This window comes from Gossypium raimondii, unplaced genomic scaffold, assembly GCF_025698545.1.
Source record: "Gossypium raimondii isolate GPD5lz unplaced genomic scaffold, ASM2569854v1 Contig00050, whole genome shotgun sequence".
Lineage (NCBI taxonomy): Eukaryota > Viridiplantae > Streptophyta > Magnoliopsida > Malvales > Malvaceae > Gossypium > Gossypium raimondii.
In genome coordinates, this window is record NW_026291209.1 from 1 (window position 1) to 5,636 (window position 5,636).

Consider the following 5,636-nt stretch of genomic DNA (forward strand, 5'->3'; position numbering starts at 1 on the left):
TGCGGCGGGAGTAGTACTAGGATGGGTGACCTCACGGAAGTCCTCGTGTTGTACCCCTCATTTTGTTTCATATAATTTTTTTAGTTGCATTTTCTCGGCGTGGTGTAACTCATTAGTTATTTGCGTTTTGTGAAATAAACAATTTGAAGCGATATTTGGTCAAATTTGCATTTAAATTCGGCGTAAGTCGATGAGGGAACCTTTATATGAATAGATTCAGAGTTGGGGTGCGATCATACCGACACTAATGCCGGATCCATCGAACTCCATGATTAAGCGCTTGGCGAGTAGTACTAGGATGGGTGACCTCTAGGGAATCCTCGTGTTGCACCCTCCATTTTATTTCATAGAATGTTTTTTTAGTTGCATTTTCTGCTGGTGTAACTCATTCGTTATTTCGTTTTGTGAAATAAATAATTTGAGAGCGATATTGATAATTTGCATTTAAATTCGGCGCAAATGCGATGGGAACCTTTATATGAATAGATTGCCGAAGAGTTGGGTGCGATCATACCGCACTAATGCCGGATCGCATTAGAACTCGCGATTAAGCTGCTTGGCGAGTAGTACTAGGATGGGTGACCTCGGGAAGTCCTCGTGTTGTACCCTCCATTTTATTTCATATAATTTTTTTTAGTTGCATTTTCTCGGCGTGGTTTAACTCATTCCTTATTTGTGTTTTGAAACAAACAATTTGAAGCGATATTTGGTAAATTTGCATTTAAATTGGCGCAAGTGCGATAAAGGCGCCTTTTATGAATAGATTCATAAGTTGGGGTGTGATCATACCGGCACTAATGCCGGATCCCTCGAACTCCATGATTAAGCGTGCTTGGCGAGTAGTACTAGGATGGGTGACCTCTGGGAAGTCTCGTGTTGCACCCTCCCATTTTATTTCATAGAATGTTTTTTTAGTTGCATTTTCTCGGCGTGGTGTAACTCATTGTTATTTTCGTTTTGTGAAATAAATAATGGAGCGATATTGATGAATTTGCATTTAAATTGGGAAAGTCCGATAAAGGGACCTTTATATGAATAGATTAAGAGTTGGGGTGCGATCATACCGCACTAATGCGGATCCATCGAACTCATGATTAAGCGTGCTTGGCGAGTAGTACTAGGATGGGTGACCTCGGGAAATCCTCGTGTTGCACCTCCATTTTATTTCATAGAATGTTTTTTTAGTTGCATTTTCTCGGCGTGGTGTAACTCATTCGTTATTTTCGTTTTGTGAAATGAATAATTAGGAGCGATATTTGGTCAATTTGCATTTAAATTGGCGCAAAGTGCGATCGGGGCAACTTATATAATAGATTGCTGAAGTTGGCGATGCGATCATACCGGCACTAATCGGGATCCCATCGAACTCCAGACTAAGCGTGCTTGGCGAATAGTACTAGGATGGGTGACCTCCAGGAAGTCCGTGTTGTACCCTCCATTTTTTTCATATAATTTTTTTTAGTTGCATTTTCTCGGCGTGGTGTAACTCATTCGTTATTTGCGTTTTGTGAAATAAACAATTTGAAGCGATATTTGGTCAAATTTGCATTTAAATTGAAAAAGTGCGATAAAGGGCAACCTTTATATGAATAGATTAAAGGTTGGCGGGTGTGATCATACCGGCACTAATGCCGGATCCCATCGAACTCCATGATTAAGCGTGCTTGGGCGAGTAGTACTAGGATGGGTGACCTCGGGAAGTCCTGTGTTGCACCCCCCATTTTATTTCATAGAATGTTTTTTTTAGTTGCATTTTCTCGGCGTGGTGTAACTCATTGTTATTTTCGTTTTGTGAAATAATAATTAGGGCGATATTGGTTAATTTGCATTTAAATTGGCGAAAAGCGATCGAGGGCAACCTTTATATGAATAGATTGCTTAAAGAGTTGGGTGCGATCATACCGGCACTAATGCGGATCCCTGGAACTTCCGCGATTAAGCTGCTTGGCGGAGTAGTACTAGGATGGGTGACCTCTGGGAAATCCCGGTTGCACCCTCCCTTTTATTTCATAGAATGTTTTTTTAGTTGCATTTTCGGCTAGTGTAACTCATTCGTTATTTTCGTTTTGTGAAATGAATAATTAGGAGGATATTGATTAATTTGCATTTAAATTCGGGAAGTCCGATCGGGGAACCTTTGTATATCAATAGATTAATGAAGTTGGGTGCGATCATACAAACCTAATGGGATCCCATCGAACTCCATGTTAAGCGTGCTTGGGCGAGAAGTTACTAGGATGGGTGACCTCCAAGGAATCCTCGTGTTGTACCCTTCCATTTTGTTTCATATAATTTTTTTAGTTGCATTTTCTCCGTGGTGTAACTCATTAGTTATTTGCGTTTTGTGAAATAAACAATTTGAAAGGATATTTGGTCAAATTTGCATTTAAATTGGCCAAGTGCGATAAGGGCGACCTTTATATGAATAGATTGCCAAGAGTTGGCCGGTGCGATCATACCGCACTAATGCCGGATCCCATCGAACTCATGACTAAAGCGGCTTGGGAAAGTAGTACTAGGATGGGTGACCTCAGGAAATCCTCGTGTTGCACCACTCCCATTTTTTTCATAGAAGTTTTTTTAGTTGCATTTTTCGACATGGTGTAACTCATTCGTTATTTTTCGTTTTGTGAAATAAATAATGCGGAGCGATATTGATTAATTTGCATTTAAATTGAACGCCAAGTGGTCGGGGAACCTTTATATGAATAGATTGCGAGAGTTGGCGAATGCGATCATACCGGCACTAATGCCGGATCGCATTAGAACTCCATGATTAAGCGTGCTTGGCGAGAGTAGTACTAGGATGGGTGACCTCCTGGGAAGTCCTCGTGTTGTACCCCTCCCATTTTATTTCATATAATTTTTTTTTAGTTGCATTTTCTCGACGTGGTGTAACTCATTCCTTATTTGCGTTTTGGGAAACAAACAATTTGAAACGATATTTGGTAAAATTTGCATTTAAATTGGGCAAGAAGTGCGATAAGGCAACCTTTATAATGAATAGATTCATGAGGTTGGGTGTGATCATACCGGCACTAATGCCGGATCCCATCGAACTCCATGATTAAGCGTGCTTGGGAGTAGTACTAGGATGGGTGACCTACAAAGTCTGTGTTGCACCCCTCATTTTATTTCATAGAATGTTTTTTTAGTTACATTTTCCTTGGTGTAACTCATTCGTTATTTTCGTTTTGTGAAATAAATAATTGGAGCGATATTGATCAATTTGCATTTAAATTGGGGGCAAGTCGATGAAAGGCCCTTTATATGAATAGATTGCCAAGTTGGCCGATGCGATCATACCCACTAATGCGGATCCCAGAACTCCAGATTAAGCGTGCTTGGGAGAGTAGTACTAGGATGGGTGACCTCGAAATCCGTGTTTACCCTCCCATTTTATTTCATAGAATGTTTTTTAGTTGCATTTTCCGGCGTGGTGTAACTCATTCGTTATTTTGTTTTGTGAAATAAATAATTGGAAGCGATATTTGGTCTTTGCATTTAAATTGGGAAAGAATGCGATCGAGGGCAACCTTTTATATAATAGATTCTTGTGAAGTTGGGGTGCGATCATACTAGCACTAATGCGGGATCCCATCGAACTCATGATTAAGCGTGCTTGGCGAAGTAGTACTAGGATGGGTGACCTCAAGGAAGTCCTCGTGTTGCACCCTCCATTTTATTTCATAGAATGTTTTTTTTAGTTGCATTTTCTCGTGGTGTAACTCATTCGTTATTTTCGTTTTGTGAAATGAATAATTAGGAGCGATATTGGTTAATTTGCATTTAAATTGGGGAAGTCGATCGAGGGAACCTTTTTATATCGATAGATTTGGAAGTTGGCCGGGTGCGATCATACCGGCACTAATGCCGGATCCCTTAACTCATGACTTCGTGCTTGGGCGAGAAGTAGTACTAGGATGGGTGACCTCTGGGAATCCTCGTGTTGTACCCCTCCATTTTTTTCATATAATTTTTTTTAGTTCATTTTCTCCGTGGTGTAACTCATTGTTATTTCGTTTTGTGAAATAAACAATTTGAAGCGAATTTGGTCAAATTTGCATTTAAATTAAGTAATGCGATAAAAGGGAACCTTTATATGAATAGATTGCGAAGAGTTGGGTGCGATCATACCGGCACTAATGCCGGATCCATCGAACTCCAGGACTAAGCGGGCTTGGCGAGTAGTACTAGGATGGGTGACCTCCAAGGAATCCTCCGTGTTGCCCCCATTTTATTTCATAGAATGTTTTTTAGTTGCATTTTCTGACATGGTGTAACTCATTCGTTATTTTGTTTTGTGAAATAAATAATGGAGCGATATTGATTGAATTTGCATTTAAATTCGGGAAAAGTCGTCGGGGGAACCTTTATATGAATAGATTGCGAAGTTGGCCAGTGCGATCATACACCTTGCCGGGGATCGCATTAGAACTCCAGGATTAAGGGCGGCGAGAGTACTAGGATGGGTGACCTCCTGGGAAGTCCTCGTGTTGTACCCCTCCCATTTTATTTCATATAATTTTTTTTAGTTGCATTTTCTCGACGTGGTGTAACTCATTCCTTATTTGCGTTTTGGAAACAAACAATTTGAAGCGATATTTGGTAAAATTTCATTTAAATTGGGCAAGTGCGATAAAGAAGGACCATATGAATAGATTCCGAAGAGTTGGGGTGTGATCATACCCACTAATGCCGGATCCCATCGAACTCATGATTAAGCGTGCTTGGCGAGTAGTACTAGGATGGGTGACCTTAGGAATCCTCGTGTTGCACCTCCATTTTATTTCATAGAATGTTTTTTTAGTTGCATTTTCTCGGCGTGGTGTATTTAAATTCGGAAGAAGTCGATCGAGGGCAACCTTTATATGAATAGATTGCGCAAAGTTGGAGTGCGATCATACCGGCACTAATGCCGGATCCCATCGAACTCATGATTAAGCGTGCTTGGGCGAAGTAGTACTAGGATGGGTGACCTCTTAGGAAGTCCTCGTGTTGCACCCCTTCCATTTTATTTCATATATTTTTTTTTAGTTGCATTTTCTCGACGTGGTGTAACTCATTCGTTATTTGAGTTTTGTGAAATAAACAATTTGAAGCGATATTTGGTCAAATTTGCATTTAAATTCGGGCCAAGCTGCGATAAAGGGCGACCATTATATGAATAGATTCGCAGAAGTTGGCGGGTGCGATCATACCGCACTAATACGGATCCATCGAACTCATGATTAAGCGTGCTTGGCGAGTAGTACTAGGATGGGTGACCTCGAGGAAGTCCTCGTGTTGACCCTCCCATTTTATTTCATAGAATGTTTTTTTAGTTGCCTTTTCTGGCGTGGTGTAACTCATTCGTTATTTTCGTTTTGTGAAATAAATAATGGAGCGATATTGGTCAAATTTGCATTTAAATTGGGCAAGTGCGATCGAGGGCAACCTTTATATGAATAGATTGCGCAAGAGTTGGGAGTGCGATCATACCGGCACTAATGCCGGATCGCATTAGAACTCATGATTAAGCGTGCTTGGGCGAAGTAGTACTAGGATGGGTGACCTCGCGGAAGTCCTCGTGTTGTACCCCCCATTTTATTTCATATAATTTTTTTAGTTGCCTTTTCTCGTAGTGTAACTCATTC

At 40.6% G+C, this 5,636-nt stretch overlaps 3 pseudogenes; all 3 read left to right on the forward strand.

The window, feature by feature from the left end:
* Nucleotides 1-1,606: 1,606 nt before the first annotated feature.
* On the forward strand, nucleotides 1,607-1,717 carry LOC128036822 (5S ribosomal RNA; annotated as a pseudogene).
* Nucleotides 1,718-2,727: 1,010 nt separating this feature from the next.
* On the forward strand, nucleotides 2,728-2,843 carry LOC128036820 (5S ribosomal RNA; annotated as a pseudogene).
* Nucleotides 2,844-4,893: 2,050 nt separating this feature from the next.
* LOC128036821 (5S ribosomal RNA) lies at nucleotides 4,894-5,007 on the forward strand (annotated as a pseudogene).
* The last annotated feature ends 629 nt before the right edge of the window (nucleotides 5,008-5,636 follow it).